Source organism: Pan paniscus, chromosome X, assembly GCF_029289425.2.
Source record: "Pan paniscus chromosome X, NHGRI_mPanPan1-v2.0_pri, whole genome shotgun sequence".
Lineage (NCBI taxonomy): Eukaryota > Metazoa > Chordata > Mammalia > Primates > Hominidae > Pan > Pan paniscus.
Window position 1 is genome coordinate 150,493,237 of NC_073272.2, and position 25,517 is coordinate 150,518,753.

The window sequence follows — 25,517 nt, forward strand, 5'->3', positions numbered from 1 at the left end:
AGCCAATGCCCCAGGAGCCTAGAGCTCAAGAGCCTGGGGGGTGGGGGTCTCTGGCTTTGCTGAGGGCCTGGGGTGTGGCGTCTGCCTGGCTGAGTGAGGCATGGGTGTAGGGGGCTGGGAGCCAAGGGAGCAGGTGGACGTGGTGGCCTCCAGTTGGGCATTGGCTAATGGCCTCTGAGCATTAGAGGTGAAGTGGGGGATGCCAGAAGGTGCTGGCCACATCCATCATCTCACTTTCTCTCTCTGGATTCATATTCTGCCATCCAGAGGGTACCCTGAACACCCCCCAACACACACACCCACTGCAGCTGAGGATTAGCCATGGGTCCATCAGGGAGGCTTTGGGGAAACCCCAAAAAGCACTGTTAAACTGTGAAACAAGGAAGAGCTGAGGACAAAGGCCTACGGTGTCAGAAAAGGACAGCTAGGGCTGAGGATGTCCAAAGGAGGGAGGGCACCTGTGCTGTGATGGGACTCAGGACAAGCTTCATTGAGGAGAAGGCCTTTGAGATGAGCCTTGAAGGCCAGGCAGGATTTTTTTTTATATATAGAGATGGGATCTCACTTTCTTGCCCAGGCTTGCCTCGAACTCCTGGGCTCAGACGATTCTCCCTCTTTGGCTTCCCAAAGTGCTGGGATTGCAGGCGTGATACACCGTGCTCAACCCAGGCAAGATTTTGAAAGGAGAGCTGGCATGGGGAATATATGAGCAAAGGGGCAGAAGTGGGAAGAACCAGGAATTGTTAGGTGTCCAGTCAGCAGTCCAGCCAAGCAGGAGACCCAGGTGCATGTGTGAAAGTACCAAGAGAAGAATCTAGAAGTAAACAGAGACTGGTGCTCACTATGAAGGGCCTTGCATGTCAAGCTGAGATGTTGGGATTTAGTGCTGTCAGCAGTAGAAAGCCACAGGAGGCTTTTGAGCATGGGAGTAATGAGAAATAGAGCCACTGGATGTGTGTTTCCTCTTTCCAGTCAACATGTGTGTTCTCCATGGGCCCCTACCTGCGCAGGCCACACCCAGAATTCCAGAGGCTGCCCAGTTAAGTCCCAGCATTTGTCAGATGAACTTGGGAAAACTTGCCATCTGTTCACAAGAATATGACTATAAATGACAGGTGGCTGGTGATTGTATTTTTCAAATCCATTGAGCTCCAGGTTTGGGTCAGAGCAAAGACAGGGCTCATATTAGCCTCGGCATGGTATCTCTGGACCCCAATAGCCTAAGCCCAGCTTTTTGTTTAGCAACCACTCAGCAAAAGGACCAGGAGTTCCCCTAGGAGAAGGACAGCTCCTTGAAACCCCATGGTATTCTTTTCCTTGCCTGGACCCACAGGCCAGGACTGCACACACTAAACATGGGTGGCCACATAGCAAGTGGAAATGGCCCAAGATTTGAGGCCCAATTGCTTTACTGCTCTACCACTCATGGGTTGTGTGCCCCTGGATACGTGCCTCTACCTCTCTGAGTGTCTGATTTCCTCATTTAGAACATGGAGATAATGATCAACACCTCACTGGGGACGCGGACCCTGCAGGTAAAGCACAGGCTAGTTCTACGTTAATGGAGGAAGATGTGCTGCTAAGCTCCAGACTTGGTCTTGCATTTTGGGTGAAAAAAGGGCCCTGGCTCTCAGAGCCAGTCTACTCAGTGAAGAGAAAGCCCTTACCCTGCCTCTGTCTCCGGCCTCCTCTCCCATTTGTCCATCAACTTGGGATACCCTAAGTGACAACCACAAGGAAACCTCTTTCCACCAGTAACTGAAGGAATCACTCTCTGTACCTTTGTGACTGCCTGTAAGACTGCCACCAATGCATGTGTGCCACACTGCCCCTTGGTGACATGACCCGAAGCTGGTTTCATGTCATTAACACAAAGCTCTTTGCCTGCCCTCCAGCCTTCTTAACATTTGTTTAGGTCATGAACCACCTTCAAATGTGATGACATCTATGGGCCCCTTTTCCAGTGGGTGTGTACAGTGCAGTGGCCCCCAGAGTTTCCTGAAAAGTTCCAGGAAAGCAGAATCTACTAACATTCATTGAACAGATACTGCATGCCAGGCACCGTGCTGGGAGCTGGGAAGACAGCAGCGAACAAAACAGACGCTGACCGCTACCCTCTTGGGATCTAACCTATAGAGGAGGTCAGCTAGCGGTAAGCGCTAAAGAGAAAACAAAGCTGGGAAGGAGAGAGGAAGTGCCAGAGATGGGCGTGGGGCTTTGAAATGTTACATAGGATGGCCAGGTGACATTTGTGTCAAGACTAAAGGAAATGAGGGAGCCAGCCCATAGATATCTTGGGGAAGTGAATTCCAGCCCAAGGGAACAGCTAAAGCAAAAGTCCTAAGTAAAGCAGGAATGTATCTATGTGTTGAGGAAGAGTTGGGAGGTCTGTGTGGCTGGAGCACAGTGAGTGGAGGGAAGATGATGTTATTGAGATAGTGGAGGGACATGCCTGAAGGGCCCCAGAGGCCACTAGAAGCACTTCAGTTCTACTTTGAGTGCAATGGGGAGTCACTGTGGGGTTTGGCACAGAGATCGGGGAATAGACTGCAAGGAGAAGGTTGAAGGGAGGGAGGAATGAGGGCAGTCTGTGCGGCAGCTACTGGAGTAATCCTGGGGGGAGAGGCTGCTGGCTGGTACCCGGGGGGAGCAATGGATGAGCAGACTGACATTGTGGATACATTTTGATGATGCAGATGGCAGAATTGTCCACTGGACTGGCTGTGAGGTGTGAGCAAGAGAGAAGAATCGGGGAGGATCCGAAGGCCTTCTGCCTGGGCAACGTGAAGGATGGAGTAGCCATGAACTGAGGTAGCAGACTATGGGCTCGGCACACTTGGGAGACGATCAGGAACTCGGTTCAGTCAGGTTATGTGGAGTTTGCGATTTCTAATGGCCATCCAGGTGCTGGTGCCAAGCAGGCAGTTAGCCATCTCGCAGACGTGTGGCTGTGATATTACAGGCTTCTTAGGATGCTCTAGGGGAATGGGCATCATTTGTCCCACTGAGGAAGATGAGAGCAAGTGGTCCAAGGGTTGAGTGGAGGTGCTGGGAACAGAAACCCACCTTCCATCTCCTTGGCTAGTGCACTTGGAGGTTGCAGATAGAATTTTAAAAGCATCCTGCCAATACTCCGTGATAGGCATGGCCATCTCCCATTCAGCTTTGTTTAATCAGATTTCCTTCAAGGGACTCCCGCACTCTCGCAGTTCTACCGGGGCACTGGCAACCCTGAGATGACTCTAGCTCTCCCTGGAGGGCCTTGAAGGTAAGGTTCAGTCACCAGAGAGCAATAACCTCTTCTGGCTGCTTGCCCTTTGCAGAGCAGACAGGACTGGACCCAGACAAGGCGGATTCCTTCACAAATGCCCTGACGAACTGTGTACCCCCAGCCTCGCCCTGTTGGGCTGGGCGCATCCTGGCAGCGCTGGGGCTGCGAAGCCACAGCCCCTGCATGTGCCTCGTGGTTGGGCCTGGACGCCGCTCTTCCTCCAGGTAGCTTCGTGAAACGCTAGGAGGCAATCGCCCAGCCTCACTGCGCCTACGTAGCCCACGAAGGGATCTTGCTGGGTTCTCGGAGGTGGCCCCAGCGCTTTCCGAGGGCCGAGAGCGTGGGCGTGGAGGGAAGGAGGGGCCTAGTGGGCGGCGGGCCCACCCCTTTATTCGTGGCCTGCGGCTCCGCTGAGCGTGACCAGATGTGTTGGTGACAGGTTGCTACTCAGAGGTGCGGACAGGAGCTGAGCGCTGCTGCTGTCGGAGCAGACGCGGCGTTCCCGGGTTGTGCTCAGCCCCTGCAGCTGCCATCGGCTGGAGAAGTCCAGGTTAGGAAACGCATCCGGGGAGGGGATCCTGGAGAAGGGGTGCAGCCAAATACCCGGGAGGTGGGATAGGTGGGAGGGGAGTCGATGGACTCGGCGCCAGGGCAGATGGTGGACAGGGCGCGCTGGCCCGCCCGGCAGTTCCCAAGGAACCTATGTTCCTGCAGAAGCCGCAGGTGTCCGTCTTGGGATAACTGCGGAGGGAGCCAATCCAGCCCAGCTTGGGCGGGAGCATCGCGTGCCCTGGTCCAGTGGAACGGGAGACTGGCCAGCGAGCCTGGACTCTGAGCTAAGCGTACTGGCGGGCGACGCCGACAGCGTCCGCGCTAAGGGTGGGGGACTGGGAAGTGGGGAGTGGGGCACTCGGCCGGGATGGAGAGAATGCAGTTCACTAACTGCCACCTGAGAGCCCTGGTCCCCGCTGCCGCCACAGCGGGTCTGTTTGGCAATCAGGGCGCGAGCTGGTGAGCGGATGCGTGGGCGGAGGGACTGGCGCTACCCACCCAGCAGCCACCCACTGCAGGTGAGTGCCCCTCCCAGGGCAAGGGGAGGAGAAGGGCCTGGCCGCTAGCCCTAGGGTCAGGCTCTGGTGAAAATGGGAAGGGGGATGGGGGCTGAATAGGCTACTTTGTGATGAGACTCCCGTCCCTGTGACACTTCAGGGTCCTCTGGGGATCTGTCATTCCTCTTGCAAGCTCTCTTGTTCTCTGGTCCCTCTCCTCCTCTCCTTATTTCCTCCTCTCCTCTCCTCTCCTCTCCTCTCCTCTCCTCTCCTCTCCTCTCCTCTCCTCTCCCTCCATCGTGTCTCTACCTCTATCTCCGCCGGTGCCTCTCTGGGTATCTGTCTCTCAGTCTCTGCCTTCTCTGTGTCTCGTACGGTCTCCTGTCTTTCTTGGTCTCTCGGTCCTGAGCGCTCTCTCGCCCTGTCACTGATGACTGCTGGCTTTTGGCTCTCCGTGCTCGCTCTTCGTGTGTCCCGGCCACGCACGGCTCACCAGCTCGCTTTCCCCAGACGCGGAAAGTCTACCTTCGGCGTGCGGGTTTCCCAAGCGCGCCGGGCCCCGCCTGCGGCCCTCCGGCGGGCTCTGTCTGCTGGAGGCGCTCCGGTAACCCTGCTGTCGCCTCTTTCCACCAGCGCACCGCCTAGGCAAGCCAGCTGACGCCGGGGGCACAGACCACCCTCCACTGAGTGCGGAGCAGCCAAGGTGAGTGCACCGATGCCCCTTCCGCCCCTCCGATCCCTCCCCAGCTGCCCTGGTTCGAGCCGACTGGAGAAAGGAGGCGGCAACAGCGAAGCCAGCCTGCGGCCGCTTTCTCCTCTAAAGACTGGTGGGAGGGCCCGGGAGGCCCCTTGGGCGGCCGCAGCTCTTTGGCTGCCTGCCGCCCCATCCCGGAGTGGAAACCCTGAGTTTCCAGGCTTCGGGCTGGCGGGGTCGCGGGCAGGGCAGCGCGGCTTCCCCTTTAAGGCCGGAGCCGCTCGTCGCCGTGAGTGTGAGGGTGTGTGAGTGTGCGGCGTGCGTGTCTCCTCCTCCCCGAGTGACACAGCAGTGAGAAATGCCTATCAGTAACTTAAACCCCCGAAACTCCACCTTCCGGGCGCGCGGCGCGGAGCCGGGCGGTGGGAATGGAGCGAGCAGATTGAGGCCGCCAGTGCAGCGCCGCCAGCATGAACTTGGCCGCGAGCTGAAGCGGCCGGCGGCGGGCGGGCGCGGGGGCACCGGCCGCTAGCCAGGGGGTGATCTGCAACAGGGCTGGGTTCCTTGGCGGCCGCCTGAGTCCAGGCTGCCCGCGCCGGCGGCCGCCCGCCCCTCGGACACTGCCCCCGCCGCCGCCGGAGCTCTGCAGCACGGTAAGGCTGAGGGCGGGTGCAGGAGGTCTGACGGTTCTGGGGGTTCCGGGGTACACTTGTAGCCCCCAGTTATGGTCCCCATCGCTGAGGATCGGGGTCCCAGGGGTGCTTCGAGTCGGTAGACCCTAAAGTTTGCTCTGAGCACACGGCCCACCTGGTGCTGCGGGCGGCCGCCCCCTTCTCGAACCAGCCCGGCTGGGCTGGGCGCAGCTCGAAACGCCGGAGACCACGGCCTTTGGCTCGGCGCCCGTCGGGCGTCTGAAATCCGGCGGGGACAGCCACGTACCGGGGAGGAAAGGTAGAAGGGCGCAAGCTCCTCGGGCTACGCTGGGCTACTGGGAGGCTCCCACTCTGTCCCAGCACCCCCGGGTCGCTTGCAGCCTGGGTGTCACCGGCGACGGTGCCTTCACATGCCAGCTCCCTGAGCCCAGGCCAGTAGGCAGTGGGCGCTGGATGAAGGATTCCCCCACCCCAACGCTGTTTGCCGCCTCTGAGCGAGAGTGTGGAGTGTGCGCGCCGAACCCGCTGCCCTGCACTCCCTCCCCTGCCAACTCCTGGGAAGCGCAGCCCGGAGCTGAGCTTGTGTTCAGGGCAGCCCGGACTGGGTTCCTGCGGAGCAGCCCCGGCGCCCCTGCGTCAGAGTCCGCGCTTCAGGTTCCCCAGCATCCGCGCGACGACAGAGCTGGGCGCCCGGCGCCCGCTAGCGCGGGCGGGAAGCCCCCCGGAGCGCCGCCAAATACTTTTCTCGGCCAGTTGGCTTGGCCAGGCTCCGTCCCAATGCAGTGTGTCCGAAGCCTCCTGGAAAGCTGGAGATGTCGTCTGATTCTGATCCGTGATTAAATTCGGACTGAGCAGACACTAATAGGATTAGCCTGCCAGAAAGCTCGGCCCTGAAGCCATCGGAACCTGTGCAAACACGCGCCTCGGGCTGGGGCATTCACTCCCGCCGCGCTCCTGCAGCTGGGTGCGGCTGACCTGGGCACCCGGAGTGTGGGTGTGTGTGAGCGGGCGGGAGCACAGCGTGGCTGGGGGACGTGGGGAGAAGGGGCTGCTTTTGCTGGGGTGGCTTGTCGTTGTTGTTTGGCACCGCGGTGCCCCCCGGGGGCGCGGTCCCCACGGTGAACGTGCTGCTCACGGGTAAGCAAACCCAGGCCGGCTCCGGGACATTGTCTGCGAGGGCGAGCGAGCCGAGCTTACTAGAGGCGGCTGCGCTGGAACAAAGGCGCAAAGTCTCCCTGAGACCAAGCAATTTTGAAAGAGTTGGCTAGGGAGAGGGCCTGGGTCTCCCGGGGTAGACCCCCGCGGGAATTGCGCCGCCCCCAGCGGCCCCGGCCCGCGCCTGGGGAATTGTGTTCCCCGGTTGCGGTGAGCCGGCGAGCGACATCGCAGCGGCGCGGCCCAGCTCTTGGCAGGCGTGGGTTGCCGCCCGAGTGCCCACCGGCCGGGCGGGGTCGACCGTGCACCCGCCGGGGCTTCCCGGCCGCCACCGCAGCTCTGGGCCCCTGGAGGCCGCGCAGCTTCTTTCCTTCCCTCCCTCCCACCTCTTCTTGTCTTTATAGATCCCCCCTCCCTCCCACCCCCGCCGCCGCCGCCGCCAACAATCCGCTTTATAAAAAGCCCCTTTGTTTCCCAGGAGGCTGGAGAGAGGGAAGGGGAAAAGGGACGCAGAGGCAGAGGGCGGGGGCGGCTGTCTCCAAGTGGTTTCGAGCCGCTCGGGACAGGAGGGCAAGTGTAGGCGATGGGGGAGGGGGCTGTGTTTCGAGGACCCTCTGTGGGAACCCACGAAGGCGCACGGAGCCTCAGCCCCGGCCCTCGCTGCACGCCCGGCCTGCCAGCCCTGGACACCCTAAATCCCGGCGGCCGGGACGGCCGAGTGGACTGCACTGCGAGCTGGCGGGCGCGCGCAGAGGCCCTAGGCTGCAAGCGCTCCGCGGGGTGGGCAGACGCGACTCGCCGATTCGCTCGCCGGGCTCGGGCATAGGGGGCGCCCTTTCCTTGGTTTCGCTTTGCAGCGGGCGCCCCTCGCCGCCGGAGCTCAGGGCAGCTGTCGCGCCCGCCGGTGGCTAAGACGGAGGCGGCAGCTCGGAGGCTTAGGCCACCCGCGTCTGGCTACACGCCTCATTTCTTCCCGCGCCCTCCTGCCACACCCTCCGCCCCGCCACACACAAGGGCTCAAACTCTCCGAGCGCCCTTTGTTTGGAGGCGCGGAGGCAGTGGGAGCCGCCACCTCCGGGGTTCGTGTAGCCTAGGCGGGCAGTGAGGATGAGCGTGCTACTCTGGACTGCGCGCTGGCCTGCTGCCTCTGCACCTAACCCAGCGCCTGACACTAAAGCTGCCAGCTTTAGTTAGATTGACGATTTAGCGGGTCCTTGTCCCTTATAACTGCCCCCCTAAAACTTTCGAGAACCAGGGCTTGCACTGAGGAATGTCAAATATAATGTTAGAAGTAACCTTTCGCCATTCTGTTGGCCTGCTCCGCCCCTGTGCCCCAAAGTGGTCGGTGTCTCTCATAGAGTTTGTTCGGGAAGGGAATACTGAAAAGAAAAAAGTGACAAATAAGGAAAGTGGGCGGGGCCCAGGCTCAGGCTGGTGGGTCTCCCAAGCGAAGTCAGATTCCACCCGCTCTCTGGCCGCCTCCGCCCCTCCTACTTCCATTTAATCTGATGTCGACGTTTTATTTGTGCCTTTTTGCATATCTTTCTCCTACTCCCCTCCCCTCCCATCTCTGGAGGTTATTGATAAGTGCTGCTCAAACATTTGTTCTCTGCGTCTTTGGAGTAGAAGATGAAGCGTTAACACCCCCAACGCGCATACACACATCCCAACTGCGCGCATACACACATCCCAACTGCATCTAAAACCACAAGAAAGTAATCAAAGGGTAAACTACTGGTTCTGCCTTCTCCTCCCTCCTTTGTGCTTCTCTTCTGGAGCAAGATCATTGGAAAATAAAGCTGCCGATGTGCGAGATGGAACATATGGTGCCTCCATAAGAGAGAAGCTGAAATGGCCTTGAACCTGCCGGACAGACCAGCTGTTTGCTGCCAGCCAGAGCAGCTAATCAGCTTCTTCCCCTTAAAGTAACAGCCCTTTTTTCACTTCATGACCAGTTTGCATATTAAGTAGGATATTCTCCAGAGGGGAAAAGTGATGGGCTCCTATACTGCTTTGTGCTTGGTGGTTCTCCAATGCCTGCTCCCTGCTCTGGGGGCCGCCCTGCCCTCTCCCGGTGCCTGCCTGCGATGTGCGAGTGTTTCTTTCAGGACTGAAGTAAGAATGTTGCTCAAAGTGGAACTTGGGACAGAAGAGGCAGGAAAAAAGAAAGAAAGAGGTGGGGCTGAGAGATTTCCAGATGCCTGGGAGGAAATCTCTCTGTTTTGTTCAGCTTCGGAAAAAACTAGCATTCTTTCCCCCCTTCCCCCCTTTAAAAATATCACAAAGAGCTGAAGCTTTTCCTTACAAGATCTTCTTAAAAATCATCCTCTTCCGGCTGTGACCATTTTCAGTTTTTCTTCAGTACAATGTGTTGGGGTGGGGGGTGGGGAAGAGTTTGGCGTTGGAAGAAGAAAGCCTTTAGGAGATACAAGGAAATTCCATGTTAGGAAATCATTAGCAAAGGGTGACTTCGTCTGTTTTCCTGCCACTGACGCTGACAGTGACACAGATGTGTGGGTTGAAATAGGAACGTCATTGAATTTTTACACTCCACCAGGAAATACCCTGTTTCTGGGGTGGGGGTGGGGGCTACAGATTCACTGCATCTTAAGGTAGGAGATTCACTATTGTCAATCCTTTTTACTAAGGAAAGGGATTTTTTTAGCTTAACCAGCATGTTTAATATATTTTCTTCCCTTTTAAATTGATCACCTAAAGGCATAAAATGCACCTGTTAATGGATGGTCCCTAGGAAACTCAATTACTATTTGGGGTTATGAAAGGGAATAAACTGGTCTTAGACAAGTGGCTCTTCTGAAAATAGCTGGACTATGCCTCTTCTTTAAAGGAGCCTCAATATACAGTAAAACCTTTTTTTATTATTGTACTTTAAGTTCTAGGGTACATGTGCACAACGTGCAGGTTTGTTACATATGTATACATGTGGCATGTTGGTGTGCTGCACCCATTAACTCATCATTTACATTAGGTATATCTCCTAATGCTGTCCCTTCCCCCTCCCCCCACCCCACGACAGGCCCCGGTGTGTGATGTTCCCCTTCCTGTGTCCAAGTGTTCTCATTGTTCAATTCCCACCTATGAGTGAGAACATGCGGTGTTTGGTTTTTTGTCCTTGCGATAGTTTGCTGAGAATGATGGTTTCTAGCTTCATCCATGTCCCTACAAAGGACATGAACTCATCCTTTTTTATGGCTGCATAGTATTCCGTGGTGTATATGTGCCACATTTTCTTAATCCAGTCTATCATTGATGGACATTTGGGTTGGTTCCAAGTCTTTGCTATTGTGAATAGTGCCACAATAAACATACGTGTGCATGTGTCTTTATAGCAGCATGATTTATAATCCTTTGGGTATATACCCAGTAATGGGATGGCTGGGTCAAATGGTATTTCTAGTTCTAGATCCTTGAGGAATTGCCACACTGTCTTCCACAATGGTTGAACTAGTTTACAGTCCCACCAACAGTGTAAAAGTGTTCCTATTTCTCCACATCCTCTCCAGCACCTGTTGTTTCCTGACTTTTTAATGATCGCCATTCTAACTGGTGTGAGATGGTATCTCACTGTGGTTTTGATTTGCATTTCTCTGATGGCCAGTGATGGTGAGCATTTTTTCATGTGTCTGCTGGCTGTGTAAATGTCTTCTTTTGAGAAGTGTCTGTTCATATCCTTCGCCCAATTTTTGATGGGGTTGTTTGTTTTTTTCTTGTAAATTTGTTTGAGTTCTTTGTAGATTCTGTATATTAGCCCTTTGTCAGATGAGTAGATTGCAAAAAATTTCTCCCGTTCTGTAGGTTGCCCGTTCACTCTGATGGTAGTTTCTTTTGCTGTGCAGAAGCTCTTTAGTTTAATTAGATCCCATTTGTCAATTTTGGCTTTTGTTGCCATTGCTTTTGGTGTTTTAGACATGAAGTCCTTGCCCATGCCTATGTCCTGAATGGCATTGCCTAGGTTTTCTTCTAGGGTTTTTATGGTTTTAGGTCTCACATTTAAGTCTTTAATCCATCTTGAATTAATTTTTGTATAAGGTATAAGGAAGGGATCCAGTTTCAGCTTTCTACATATGGCTAGCCAGTTTTCCCAGCATCTTTTATTAAATAGGGAATGCTTTCCCCATTTCTTGTTTTTCTCAGGTTTGTCAAAGATCAGGTGGTTGTAGATGTGTGGTATTATTTCTGAGAGCTCTGTTCTGTTCCATTGGTCTATATCTCTGCTTTGGTACCAGTACCATGCTGTTTTGGTTACTGTAGCCTTGTAGTATAGTTTGAAGTCAGGTAGCATGATGTCTCCAGCTTTGTTCTTTTGGCTTAGGATTGTCTTGGCAATGCAGGCTCTTTTTTGGTTCCATATGAACTTTAAAGTAGTTTTTTCCAATTCTGTGAAGAAAGTCATTGGTAGCTTGATGGGGATGGCATTGAATAAACCCTTTTTTTTTAAGAGTCTGATTTTTTTTTTTTCTGCAACAGTGCATTGCACAGATCATTAGCCTAGGAGCTGGGAAACTTGTGTTCTAGAAAGTTCTGCCCACTAATTAACAGAGTGATCTTGGACAAGTCCATCCTTTCTCTCCCCCAATCCCATGACCTCTGAGTCTGAGTCCCTTCCAGTTCTAAAACACTATGGTTTGTGAATGAAATAGTCATTTTCTGGGAAAGTGAAACATCAAGTTCAACCTTGTCATTGGGAAACAGCTAGACAGATAATAAAAAGGGGCTGATATTTTGAAGGGCAAGGATAAAAAGGAGGAGTAAAAAAATGGCAGAAGGCCAATCAAAACAATACAAAAGTGTGAAGTGTTCACCTTTTTGTGTCTTTTGCAAGTGTGAACTTCTAACCCAAAATCAGAGACAGCGGACATCAGAAATCAACCCAAAGTTTCTCTTGTCCAGTACTCCTATTGATGGCAGGCCTCCTAATCATTGGGTTGGTATACAGATAACGGGATCTAAACTCTTTAGAGTAGACTGGCATATTTCCAAAGGACTCATCTAATGTAGAGCAGATTTGCTGCTTTGCAGTTATTTAGTGAAGGTTTCAAAGACAAAAAGGCCTTCCATCCGCACACACGTGCACCACTGGGGTGTGGGTTCTGAACCCATTGTTGAACCTTTTCTTTTCTTCCTAATCCAGCTGTTTTTTTTAAATCACATTTCCAACTTTGGGGATACAGCAGCCATGTAAGAACCTGCTGCTGTCCTACTTGATGTTAATATTGATTTTTTAAAGGGGCAGGGGTGAACATTATGAAGAAGGACTCTTTATCCTCTGAGTTCTTTGGCAATTATCTTGCTGCCATAAATGTTGATACACATATAATGGATGTAACTAAAAAACTCCTTATCCAAGCAGAAAAGGCTGAGTGTCTGTTGGAGCAGATAGAATGCTGAGAGTGTGAATAGACCAACCCAGATGTCACTGGGGAGGGAGATAAATGATGGAGGAACAGGAGCCGGTTACTATGGATCAGCACAATAAACCAATTCCCATCATACACCTCTCACAACGCCACCGAGGGGTAACCTAGGCAGCACCAGTCAACTGTATGGCAGGAAAAAAGCATTGCAAAGCTCAATTGGAACCGGCCTGGTTTTGTAGGCATTGGGTCCTTAAACATCTTCAGTACTTCGAGGAGGAAAATTTCATAAATCCGAATGAACCTGAAGAGACTGTGTTGCAAATACTTATTACTTCTTATTTTTGTTGTGTCATTGTTGTTCTTTAGTCTGTAAAGGTGTCAAAGGAAGAAGAAAAGGCCCCATGGAGCTGTCAGGACAGTTAGTCAGGGGGTTCTCCATGGAGGTAAGAAACAGTAGCTTGTGTTATAGGATATTTACATGCCAAGATTGGAGGTGCATAGTCCTGTGGGGTCCTGCTCCCCAATTACCAGCCCAGGGCTGCTGAAGCCCCAAGAGCATTTTCTTCCAGAGGTGGAGACAGAAGCAAAAGAGTTGGGTTACCTTATTTCCCTGCCTCCACCCCCCACAACTCTGGTTGCTTTCTTTCTCCCCTTCACAGAGCCTCCCTGGTTTCCTTCAAACCTCGAGTTTTCTCCTAAAATCTGACATCTTTATAACATCCAAAGCAATCAGATATGAAACAGTTCAAAAATATTCCCCCCGGGGGAGGGAATAGCAAGGGGCCTCCCTGGCTGTAGGCACTGAGCTCCCAGAGTAAAGGCTTCCAGAGACAGGGCCTAAGGAGGGTTTGGGAGCAAGAAGCAAAAAGCTCTTTGCAAAGTTTAGGGGAGCTTTCCTTGCCCAGATTGGCTATCTTGAGCCTCCCTGAGGCCCCAGCTTCAGACTACTCCCTCCCTTCCTCGGCCTGCAAGAGGGTGGGCTCTTTATACCCCTGGAGGAGGACCCCCCACCCACTCACCATGGCAACTCAGTCCTGCCCGGCTGCCCTCTGACCCGGACACAGCCAGTACCCCTTTCTGCACAGCCCAGTTGGAGCCTCCCAGACCCCCATTTCCTTGGTGGGCAGGTGGGGTAAGCTGCCTTACCCTCCCATGTGCCCTGCTGCTTGTTCTGCCAAGTAAATAACCAGTAAGTGGATTTTGGGAAAGGCCATTTTCTTAAGGCTGAGAATTGTTCCCTGAGGTTCAGAGAAGGATGGAGTGGACCAGGTGATATCATCTTGTTGGAAGAGGGCCTAGCAGGCCAGCCGTTGATTTTTTCCCCTTTCTTCCACCTGTGCGAGTACCTAGACACTAGACCACAGGGACAGTTTTCTGCTGATTTTGGAAGAGATCATTGGAGGCCACAGCACCTGAGCTAGTTAATGGCATCCAGGTCAAAAAGGCCTGGTGGCCCCAGCTTGTGTTCACCTGTGAGAGGAAAGTGTGGGTCTTTGGAGCATAAAGACAGGACAAAAACAAAGTCAAGTAATTCTGAACACATTGAGGAATCCCAAGTTCTTGGTCCCATTGTCCCAGCTCCACCCTCACCCCACAAGTAATGCATTTCTATTTTCTCCTGCATTTGAATCCGAAATTCCACTCTCAGCTTCGGCAGCGTGCTGTGACAGAGTGGGGAGGAGGAAGACAGGACCCAGCTCTGCCTTCCTTTCTGTGGCTATGCCAGTCACCACCTCACCTGCAAACTCAGATGTTGAAAGATGGAGAATCTTACAGCTGGACGAGTAAAACCCCATGATTTTACAGAAGAGGAAACTGAGGCCCAGAGAAGCGTCTGACTTTCCTATGGGGCCATAGTAAAGGGAGCCCAAAGTTGACAGAACCCTGGTCTCTAGTTCTCAGTCAAGTGTAGAACATCCATTTTGCACCCATGTGTGGGCAGACAGGCTTTCCTTTTGAGGCAGAGCAAATGTGGTAAAAAGAAATGCAGCCAATGGAGGGGGAGCGCTTGTAACTGTGGCGTAATATAATCTACCCTGTATCAACGTGTGCTTTGCTCAGCATTGTTAGGACAGCAAAGGGGCATATTAGAATCTGAACTCGAAGTCTGGAAGTAGCTGGAGAATGGAGATTGTAAATTAAGAATTAGAAGGTAGTGTGTGTCTCGTTTTCGAGTTGCTGTCAGAGAGTCAGGCAGCCAGCCCTGTGGAGGGCTTGGCTGGGTGGGCTCCTCTGGCAATGGTGGGAGGTTGTTTGGGTTTGGCTCTTAATGAGATCTCAGTGTTAATATCTGCCTCTGGAAGTTCCAGCACCAGCCTCGGAATTTTAAGTGGGACAGTAGTTTTGGTGCAGTTGCCAACGTCACATGGTTTGCGTGTCTAATTCTGAAAGACTGGCATGCTTTATGCTAGGCTTCGGGAGGAGGGCACAGCGTTTCTAAGCTGCTTGTCTGTCAAGGATTAATTTAACCTCTAATTACTACATTTTCTTCGCAGTTTGCTGCACGAACATGTTGTAACAAAGCTCAAAGAAGTATGCCATTTTATTTCCCTGCCACTCTAAAATTAATTTCCGGAATATGGAGTCAAACCTGACACACTTGGTGTTAAAATAATTGTGCTGACGTTCGAGTTAAAGTGAACAATCTGGTTGTTTCTAGTGATCCCCCAGCCATGGGGTAAAGAGCATTATCATGTTAGTTGCCATGACAGTTCTCGAAATGAGCCCTGAAAATATCAAGGAGTGTCACTGCACTAATCCCACCAGGGGAGCACCAGACACAAAGGTAACACCCGAGCACATGGCTGGGGTGTTAGTTTTGGAGTATGACTGATGCCCTGTGCAATAGGGCAGGCAGGGAGTCCTTTCTCACCCGCTAATAGGGCTCGTGGTGAGGTCTTGTCCCACAGCACGAGGTGAGCACATTATCAAATCGGAGGCTCCCAAGAGCCTGCCCCTGGGGCCAAACCTGTTCTGAGTGGCTGTGACAATGAAATCACAAGATGAAGTTAATGGGGATTCTCCAGGCAGGCTTTTCTCCCTCCTCCTGCCTGCTCTTCCTGGGTGTCCCGCACCAGCAATCCCCAAGAGTAACAGCCCTTTGGCAGTCCTACATATCTCTTTTATCCCCACCTTCCCAAACAGCGGCAGTGGATCCCAGAGTGGGAGGCCCGTTCCCCATTCTGGGTGCTTGAGAAGACTGCATTCTCAGGCCCTGGTTGGGGAGACTTAGCAGCATTGTTGGTTGCCTAGTTTGGGTCCACCGAAGCTGATTTGTGGGATTTGAGAGTTGGCCAGGTTAGCCATTTGAGTTCTCATCTCCTTGCTCAGGCGGTTGTGAAGAGCTCTCTCTCTCTCTCTCTTTCTGTCTCTCTCTCTCTCTCTCACACACACACACAGGTACACACACACAGACACACTCACACACTCACCCTCTCTCAGGAGTAGAACTTTGCCAAGATAGCAAAGGCTAGGTCTGAAGCCCTATTCTGCATATGGCTGGGGACAGGCTCACTGGCATTTTCAGCCATGCCTTTGGCTGCCAAATCCCGAGCAAATCGAGTTTAGGTTCAGTACCCCTACGTTTTCCTTACCGGTTTCTAGACCTGCCTCCTGCTTCTCACACCCCCTCTCCACCTTACCTAGAAAGATGCCATCCTCAGCCCGCTGTACCCTAGTGGGATTCCCTTCCTCTGGAGAATCTGGAGCCTCTAACTTGAATTAAAAGATGCAAGAGTTACCATGCCTTGGAGAGAATCTGCTGTTTAGGGCACAGGTAAGGAGGTGTTCAGGGCTTAGGGAAGCCCTCTAATCCACACCCCACCCTCCACCCCACCAAATGGTACCATGCCTGGCATAAAGCTGGTCCTATTTATGAGTTAGAGAACTGCCTGGTTGCCAAGGTTTTTCTGAGCTTGCCCTCAGGGAAGCTAACCCCAATTGGTCTCTTGAACCTCAAATCATAACAAAAATGACTCCCTATCCTCTGAAGCAGGAGTGGCTGTTTCCCTCTTAGGGATCACAGACTTCTTTGTGAATCTGATGAAAGCTCTGGGTCTTCTCCTTAGACAATTGAAAAATAACACGCAATGTTGCATCTAATTTAGGGTACTACTAGGCCTTAAGCCCACTCATGGTTCTCTCGAGGATCTTTTGTCACAGGTTAAGAAAGCCTCAATATGAGCTTTCGGCAGGAGACATTGACCAACTGTGGGATTTTAGGCAAGTCTGTGAACCTGCCAAGTCTCAGTGCCCTCAGTTGTCAGATGGAAATATCAGAATGTCAGTTCCACCAAGTTTGGAGCATTGTGGGAGATTCAAAAGAGACGGTGTTGGTGAGATGGTCCTGTAAATATCAGGCTCAGGGCACACTCATGGGTTGCTCTCTTTAGTGTCAGTGTTTACTATTTATTTTGCATTTCCATTTGATGTGAGAAATTTAACAAAAGAAAATCAGGCTTCTTTTGACTTGAAAAGTCATTTTGTCCCTTTCTTTGATACTGCATAAGTTACGCCCAGGCAAACTGGCATTAAAGAGACTCTGGCTTGGGAGGGACCTCAAAGAGCATGCAGTGTGTCCAGGATCTAGACAGTTTTAGAGATCCCAATTACCCAGCCCTCGGCAGTTCCAGAATGGGTCAAGGATGTGTGTAGCCAGTCCAGTGCCTTGAGGAGGTTCCACATTTGCCTGCTGCAGAAGTGAGAAAATGGGATCTGAGGAGGCAGATAGTTGTTTGGTTTTTCACATTTCAGTACGGTCACACCGGGCATGAGAAGGTAAAGTGGATCCTGGGTGTCTCTCTCATAGTCACTGAAAGGGCCTAGCCAGACCCTCATGAAAACTGGGAAGTAGTCTCACCCCAGGATCTGTCCAGGGCCCCATCCTGAGGAAGTGGGGTCGTGTCCTTTTGGAGAGGAGCCTCAGGTTGGGCCTGCTGGTGTGTGGGGGGTCTGCTTAGGAGGGAAGAGGATGGCTGGACTCCATTCAAATAGACTTCCACAACCTTCCCCATCTAACCCTGGAAGTGTGGAAAGTCTTCTCATGGCAAGGCCACGAGGGCTTATATATCAAAGATGGGGAAACTGAGGCCCAGAGAGGAGCAGGTGCTGGCCCTGGGTCTCATAACAAGTCATGAAGACATTTCCTTGGCCCTTGTTGATCCTGTGCACCTTCCAAGTTCTCTGTCTGGCTCCTCACAATAGTGTATTTTCAATTCTCCTAGAAACACAAGCCCATCATCATATTAACCTGGCCCTAATGAATGCTCAGGTCCTCAAAGTCAGCCCTAGAAAGTAAATAGCAGGTTTGGAAAGCCCTTTGAACCCTCAGAGGGAGATCCTGGCCTTGCTCAGCCTGTTGCTATGCAGTTCCAAAGTGGAGGCTGCCACACATTTGCAGAGCTTTTTAGTCCCTTCCCCCACCCCATGTGCATTTTAGGAACCTTTTGGAAAGAAATGTGTTGCTAGGAGCTTGGGCTTTCCCTCTCCTTTAGAAAGAGAGAACTGTTTTTGCTTTGAATTGCCTTGCAAACAGATTGAGGTGTCTCCCTACCCATTCTTTCTTTTGTTAAACCAACCCGATTTGCCACGGGTAGTTAAGTGGAGATCATGTTGGAAAAGAGTGCTTAGTACAGGGTCACTACGCAGAGTGGCTCCCATTCCCATCCTTGGCCAGAGCATCTCACCCTTAATTTCATTATTAATCTGGAGGGAGAGGAATCGTGCAAGTCAGTTGAAAGCAGATGCCACCTAGGAATTTTAGGTCCATCACGTCATCAAACAAAATGAGAGTTGTTTGTAAATTGGAAAGTTTGGCAGTGGGTGGTTGCCCTTTGGAAGATTCACTGTTTCAGACCAGCTTTCTGAGTCTGGGAGGAGTCCCTGGTGCTACAGTGGGAAGAATACCCACCTGAGGGCCACCGGCATGTGGTCTGGCTTCAGCTTTGATACCAACTAGCCATGGCACTTGGGGCAAGCTATTTCCTCAGACTGGGCATCATTTTCTCCATCTGTACAATGAAGGAATGGTGTAGGGGCATCCAAAGGGCTCCTCCAGCTCTGGCATTTCTGAATTCTCCAGTAGCAAGTTAAACTCTAAGTTACTTAAAATATTTGAAAAGGATAAGTAATAATTTGTTCTTTTTGAAATTACCAGAGACTTGAAAGCATGGGGTTGTATTTTTGTTTGGGTAGGTGGGGACTGTGACTGTTACATAAGTGATAACAGTTTTAGAAATTTTAGCTAAAGACAAAGTTGACATGTATTTATGTAGGACCAAATAATAGAAAAAAATTCCTTTAGAGACCCCTTGTTTTATGCATGAGGATGCTGCAGCTGAAGAAAAATATCATGCTTGCCCAGGCTTCCCTGGCAAGCTGCTAGTAGCTGAGGTGGTCCAGGACCCAGGAGGCCCAGCTTGCAGCCCACTGCTTGCCCCACACCGCACTTCCTAGGATCTTACAGAAGAAGCCTCCAGGCCCTCAACTCCAAATGGGACCTGCAGTCAGCAGAATATAGGGCTGAGTGATTCTGATTTCTAGCTATCAGATACTAGCTTATCAGAATGGAATTTTTATTCTCCACCCCTGCCCCCAACATCCAAGGGTTCTCTGTTAACAGTAAATATTTAATTTTCTTGGTTTTGTACCAATGCATAATTTAAAATAAAACAGATTTTTTGAATATTGGGGGGTGGTCCTTAGGGGCTTGTTATTTGGATTTATTTTATTTCAAACAGATGGGCTGTTTTAGGTTTGACTTCATATTTGCTAATTTTCATTATGGAAAAAAAAAAAAACAATCCCAAGCCACCCCACCCTTATTTTTGTAGTGAGTAACAGTTTGTCTTGTCTAAAAGAAGCTTTTATTTTCTCAACTGTTTGCACCCAGCGTATTCAGCCTTATTTTGTATTTTTAATCACATAAATGTGTTGGCCACCTATAGCTTATGGGATGTTCACAAAATGTGCCCCACTCATTCCCGAACAGCCACCAACTTTGGGACTGTATCTCTCAGCTGCAGCCCAGCTACCTCTTGTCTAGTTCCCAGCCATCCACTCCTCTGGCCTGAAGCCAGACTGTATGGAGGTGCAGAGTCAGAGAGGCTTTGGCCTTGGAGGGAGGCACCCTGGTGCCTGGCCCAGCTCTACTGCCTTGCTGTGTGACCTTGGGCAAGTCCCTTCCCCTCTCTGGGCCTCACGGTTCCCACTGTTACAAAGAGGAGGCTGACCTAAAGGGGCTTTGTGGAATTTTCCTCTTATTATGTTAGATTGTTATATTTGGAAGATGTGACTTGACCAGTACAGTACCTGACCTTTAAATCCTTTCTAGAAGCAATATTTAGTGATGTTTCTGAAAGAGTTAGGAGGTCTATATCTCTGAGATGAACTAGTACTTTCTGAAATTTATGAAAACAACAGTTACCACTCTTTGAATACCCACTGTGCCTGGAGACTCTTGTCCTGCTGTTTCTTAGAAACTCACCCATCAGCTGTGAGCATTTTCTAATGGTTTCCCCTCAGGCCTTTAATCTTTGATCTCAATACCTTCTCCCTAGGAGATTAATTGATCACTTCTAACTCTTTTTTTAATTTAATTTTTCACTTGACATAAATTCACTCTCAGAATATTTGCAAGAATAATACAAATAATGTTTAAATACCTTTCACTTGATTCCCCAAATGTTAACATTTTACCACATTCTATGTTTTATCTACCACCCCCCCACACACACACACAATTTTATTCTGAACTTTATGAGAACAAATTGTAGGTATGATGCTCTTTTATCTCCAAATACTGCATTATATATTTCCTAACATTTCCTAAAACGTTCTCCTGCATAAGCACATATTGATCAAAATCAGGAAGCCAATAGTGGTACTAATCTATCTAAAGACTTTAAGCTAAAGGCTTTATTCAGATTTTGCCAATTGTCCTAATAATGTCCTTTATAGCAAAAGAAAATCCAGGATCATGCAGTGCATTCAGTCGTTTTGTCTCTTTAGTGTCCTTTAATGTTGAATGGTTCCTCAATCTGTCTTAGTGTTTTGTAGCATTGACATTTCTGAAGAGTACACGCCAGTTATTTTGCATAAAGTCCCTCAGTTTGAGTTTGTTGCCTGATGTTTCCTCACAGTTAGATCAGGGTTATGTACTATTGGCAGAAATACCACAGAAGTGATGTTGTCCATCAGTGTATCATATCAGGATGTCCACGATGTTAGTTCCATTCATCCTATTCCTGGTGATTGTCACTTTGATCACTTGGTTAAGGTGATGTCTGCCAGATATCTCCACTGTCCAGTTCCTATTTCTTCCCGTTGCAATTAATGAGTATCTTGGGGAAATAAATATATTTTGAGGCTGTTAGTATCCTAGTACACCTCAAACTTTCACTCACTAGTTTAGCATTTATTGATGGTCTGTGCCTGGGGCAAGATGGTCTGTGCATTATGCTGGTTGCCAAATAATGAATTTCTGATTCCATCGTCCATTCTACATTTATTAGTTGACTTTCTACTATAAGAAAGAACTTTTCTTTCACTCCCATTTATTTACTTATGCTTTTATTTATATTAGGTTGACTTGTGCATTTTTACTTTGAGTTATAATCCTTTCCTATCATTATTTATTTTGATGCTCAAATTGTCTGAGGTTTGTCCCATGGGAACTCCTTCAAACTAGTTCCTATGTCTTTCTGACATGCCCCTAATCATCCTCTGAGCGCGCCCTTAATTTCTGGCACATCTGCTCCAGGCTCATCCTGTGCTTTCCCTGCCTTAGCCTTAATATCAGCCATTTTCCCATGGAATCTTAACTTCTTTTAGTGAAGAATGGTATTTAAAAACTAAGATCTGGGTACTAAAAGCATGCGCATTTCTACAGATGTGGCATTGTTACTAAACCCTCTCAGTCCACAAAGCTAGGAAAATAATTAACTCACATCTATATCTATTCCTTTTTATTTATTATCTTGGTAATATCTATTTCTCTATCTATCTATCTACCTGCCTACCTACTTACCGATAAACCATGAGTTCACACGATAACCTCCAAATTCCAATACAACAGCAAAGTTCATTCTATCTTCCCCCTTCCCATATTTGTAGTTTCCTTGCAAAACAGTGAGAAATCTCTCTGCCATTACCATAATATATTTACTCACTTAATCCTAGAATATATAGAAGCTAGTTTCAGAGTTGCTAACCCATGACTCTATGAAGAAGCCAATTGACAAGAGTACAATATTTATTCAGAATTATTTTTGTCTTTGCGTAAGAGTGTATCCTTCAAGCACTGTTAAAAAGTTACCTGGGCTAGTTCATCTCCCGGGCCCCACTGAGGTCATTTGAATATGGTTTAGTTCACTTGTTTCTGTTTAGATTCCTTTTTGTCTGCCCCCCGCCCCTGAACCATCTTTCTTTGTTAATTTTAATTATTTTTCTGTGAGCATGTGAAATAATAACATAGTTTCAAAAGTTAGAACTGTACAAAAAGAAATCCTCAGAAAAGTGACATCTCCCATTACTTCTGTCCTTTCCACCTCATTCCACTCATTTCCTGTAAGTAACCAACTTCATTAGCTTTTCTGTGTTTCTTTTTGCACAAATGAACAGATATCTGTGTATTTTCCCATACCCCTTCCTTACATAAGGGTGGCTTAATAGACATACTCTTTTGAGCTTTGCTTGTTCACTCAAACGCATGTCCCATAAATCACTCCATATAGAGATCTTCTTCATTCTTTCATTACAGCTGCATAGTACTGCATTGTGTAGATGTACCATAGATTATTCAACCAACCTCCTATGTGTAGCCATTTAGATTGTTTCCAATATTTTGCAATTAAAAATAAAACGAACAACCCAGTACATATGTATTTTCATATTGTTAGACGTATATCTTAAAGAGTACATTTCTATAAGTGGGATTAATGTGTCAAAATGTAAAAACAAATGTAGTTTTGTTAGGTATTGCCAAATTCCCCTCCAGAAAGATTGTACCAATTTGCATTCCCATTAGCAACGTATGAGAGTGTTTTTTTCCCCAAAGCCTCACCAACAAAGTATTTGCTTTACTTTTTAATTTTTACAAATCTGATAGGTGAGAAATGGTATCTCAGTGTAGTTTAATTAGCATTTTTCTAATTAGGAGTGGCTTGGAACATCTTTTCATATGCTTAAGAGCCCTTTTGATATTTTTATGTGTGTGAATTATCTGTTCATGTCTTTTCTCCCTTTTTCTATTGGGTTTTTAGTCTTTTACCCTCAATTTTAAGAGTATTTTTCTGTGTTAGGTATATTAGCTTTTTTTATTTGTGATATATGTTGCAAGTAATTTCACTTAATTGGTTTGTGGTTTTTTTCAATGTTTGTTTTGTTTTGCCATGCAAAAAATTTTTTTATGTCGTCAAGTATCAGTCTTTTCTTTTATCATATCCGGATTTGAATCACAGTTAGAAAGCCTTTCCTCACATCCAGTTTAAAGAGAAATTCACCAAATTTTCTTCCAGTATTTGTATGGTTTCATGTTTTACATTTAGATTCCTAATCCATTTGGAATTTATTCTTATGAATGGTATATGGGAGGGATCTTACTTTACCTCTTTCCTTTTTTCTTTTTGTTTCTCCTTTTTATTCTTTTTTAGAGACAGGGTGTCACTCTTTCACCTAGTCCGGAGTGCAGTGGCATAGTCATAGTCAGTGGCGGGGTGGTGTGCCACAACCACACTTGGCTAAATTTTTTTTTTTTTTTTAATGTTTTGTAGAGAGTGGATATTGCTATGTTGCTCAGGCTGGTCTCAAACTCCTGGGCTTAGGCGTTCCTCCTGTCTCAGCCTCCCAAAATTCTGGGATTATAGGCATGAGCCACAGCACCCATCCCCTTCCCTTTTTTCAAGAGACTACCCAGCTATCGCAGCCCCATTTTACAAATGTTCATCTTGCTCCAGTGATTTGAAAAGTCACCATTATTATATATTCAGTCTCCACATATACTTGGGTCTATTTCTACATGCATATTTTATTCCACTGGTCAATTTGCCTATTCTTCTTCCAGTACCACACTGTTTTAATTATAGAGGCTTTATTGTGATTTTTAACAGCCTTTTATTTTGAGATAATTGTAGAGTCACATACAGTTTTAGGAAACAATACTAGAAAGATCCTATTTACCCTTCACCCAGTTCACAGCCAGGACAGTCACATTGATACACTCCATCCACCTTATTCAGAGTTTACCAGTTATACATGCACTTATTTGTGTACATGTGTGAGTATTTAATTCAAAGCAGTTTTATCGAATGTGTAGAGTCATGTGACCACAGTCAAGAAAAAGAAATAGTGCCATCACCACAAGGATATGCAATCCTTTGTGTTGCTGTTTTATACCAAACCCACTTCCCTCCTGATCTGCTCTACCCCAAGTTCTGAACCCATGGCAACTAACCAGTAATCTGTTCTCCATTCCTATAGTTTTGTTATTTCAAGAATGTTATGTAAATTCAATCATATAGCATGTGATCTCTTGAGATTGGCTTTTTTCCCTCAGCATAATTCTGATAGTGGTGTAGCGCAATACAGGAGTAGTCCATTCTCACAGGTGTGTAGAGATATCTCATTGTCATATTAATTTGCATTTCCCTAACGCCTAATGAAATTGAACATATTTTCTGGAGTTTATTTTTCATCCATATGACTTCGCGGAATGTCTGTTCATGACTTTGGCCCATTTTCTAGTTGGATTATTTGCATTTTTTCTCTTTTTTTTCACTGTTGAGTTTTGCAAGTTCTTTATATATTCTAGATACTTGTATTTTGTCCAATATGTAATTTGAAAATACTTTCTCTCAGTCTGTATCTTATCTTTCCCTCCTTTTAATAGGTTCTTTCACAAAAAGACTATTTTGGGGGTCAGATTTTTGTGCTTGAGTCTAAGAACTCTACCCCAAGTCTTAGGTCCTGAAAATTTTCTCTAATATTTTTTAAGTTTGATGGTTACACATTTAAGGCCATAATCGATTTTGAGTTGATTTTTGTATAAGGTGTGAGGTTTAGGTTGATGTTTATTTTTTTTTGCCTATGGATGCTCAATGGCTCTAGTAGCATTTGTTGAAAAGGCTATCCCCACCTCACTGAACTGCTTTTACACCTTTGTCAAAAATTCGTGGGAAATATTTTTATGGGTCTATTTCTGGGCTCCTTATTCTGCTCCACTGATCTATGTGTCTATCCCTCTGCCAATACCACACAGTCTTGACTAATGTAGCCATATAAAAATGTTAATACTGGATAAAAGTACTCCTCCCATTGTATAATTGTTTCTCAAAATTGTTTTAACCTAGGACTTGTGCCTTTCCATATATTTTAGAATAACCTTGTCTACATCTACAAAAAACTTTGCTGAGATTTTGATGAGAACTGCATTAAACCTACAGGTCAATTCAAGAATTGACATCTTTACTATGTTGAGTCTTCTAGGCAGTAAACATAGTATGTCTCCTCTTTTATTTAGGTCTTTATTCTTTTATGAGCACAAAAAAGGTGTTTATTATTATTTCTATTTGATGTTCAACCCTTTTTTTCTGAATTCTTTTTATTAAAATTCAAAAATGTCAATATTTTCAAGGGAAATACAATAAGTGAAAATATTTTAAATATATTCTTATAAATGTATTCATACTTGTTGATGTAGTATAAGACTGCAGCAATAGAGTACAAAATTTGAAACACTTCAGATTACAAATATTTTGTCCCATTTTAGAGTAGAGTTTTAAAAAATCACTATTTTCATAAAGAAAATATAGAGTTTTTTAAAGAGAGAAAAGAAATTGCTTATAAATGTCAGTTGCAAGTATAATTTATTGTGATTGGAACTACTATCAAGATTTACTTCGTATGTAAATTTCTTTGATAAATTTTATGGATTTTAATAGGTCACAGGAAATCTCATTGTGCTCCTCTTTGATTTTTTATATTTTATTTTATTTTAAGTTCCAGGATACATGCACAGGAGTCTTTATTTCTTACAAAAGCATTTTGTAACTTTCTGGATGCAGATCCTATACACATTATATTATATTTAATATCTAAGTATTGCATTTTCTATGCAGCAGTTGGAAATGGTATGTGTTCTCTTGACACAGTTTTATTGATACCATTCACATACCACCGAATTCACCCATTTAAAATATTCAGTTCAGTGGCTTTTAGTATATTCATAGTTGTACCATCATCACCAGTATCTAATTTCAGAATATTTTAGTTACCCTGAAAAGGAACCACATATCCATTAGCAAACATCCTCAATTACCCCCT

At 47.8% G+C, this 25,517-nt stretch overlaps 1 protein-coding gene across 10 annotated transcripts in view; it reads left to right on the plus strand.

Annotated features, from left to right (window-relative positions):
- The first annotated feature begins 3,476 nt into the window (after nt 1–3,476).
- Nucleotides 3,477–25,517, plus strand: part of MAMLD1 (mastermind like domain containing 1) — a 153,944-nt gene continuing 131,903 nt past the window's right edge. For 6 of the 10 annotated variants that reach the window (XM_055106108.2, XM_034949404.3, XM_034949396.2 and 3 more), the window contains exons 1-2: nt 3,900–4,341; nt 4,954–5,023. The gene's annotated coding sequence lies outside the window, so the exon portion shown is untranslated. Of the gene's footprint in view, nt 3,822–3,899; nt 4,342–4,953; nt 5,024–5,407; nt 5,668–25,517 lie in introns of those variants that run through there. The other 4 variants (XM_008968068.3, XM_055106106.1, XM_034949398.3 and 1 more) reach the window with 3 other exon arrangements.